This window comes from Carlito syrichta, unplaced genomic scaffold (genome assembly GCF_000164805.1).
Source record: "Carlito syrichta isolate Samal-C Ts95f unplaced genomic scaffold, Tarsius_syrichta-2.0.1 Scaffold131799, whole genome shotgun sequence".
Taxonomy (NCBI): Eukaryota; Metazoa; Chordata; class Mammalia; order Primates; family Tarsiidae; genus Carlito; species Carlito syrichta.
In genome coordinates, this window is record NW_007075895.1 from 52,239 (window position 1) to 52,940 (window position 702).

A 702-nucleotide genomic window follows, 5' to 3' on the forward strand; every position below is an offset into this window, starting at 1 on the left:
AAAAAAAAAAAAAAAAAAAAAAGACCACACGGGAGCAAATATATTTCCTGGACCCAAACCAGGACTCTCGACTGGTTCTGCCAGAGAGGCAAGACAAAGCCAAACAGACAGGGCCTGCTGGCTTTCCCCCTCTGTCTGTTACCACCAGTTTTTTTCCTTTTTGACCAATTACAGCTCCACCCGGCAGTGCGCTCCTCATCGAAACTAAACATCAAAACAGTTTTCCTTGAGTCTTTGCATCATTCCCGAAGACTCGCATATCACTTAAGACTTTGATTCAGTACACCCATTGTGCTTTTCTTTTGTTAGCCTTTCCTGCCCCGAGTGTCAGCCATGACCCTTATGACAGGGAGGAGAGCGATCACACCTCTCCCCCCGCTGCAACCCCAATGCCCTGCCCAAGAGGGGCTGCATGCCTAGGACACCCACACTTGGCTTCTTAAGCACGAAACCTACAGATACTAAACGTCCCTGGAGGTCCAACTTCAGGACCGTTAACGTGTGAAATGCTCAACGTCCGGGGGAGCACCACGAGGCGTGTTTAAAACCCAGGAATAAGAAACGCCCCCCGGAACTGGTCTCCCACCCGCTCTCGGGTGCAGCTCGGCGCCCCGGCCGCGCCGCGTGGACGGCGCCGGGCCCGCCGAGCCGGAGACCCGACCCCACCTCTCCGCCCGGACTCGCTGACGTCACGGTCGCCCG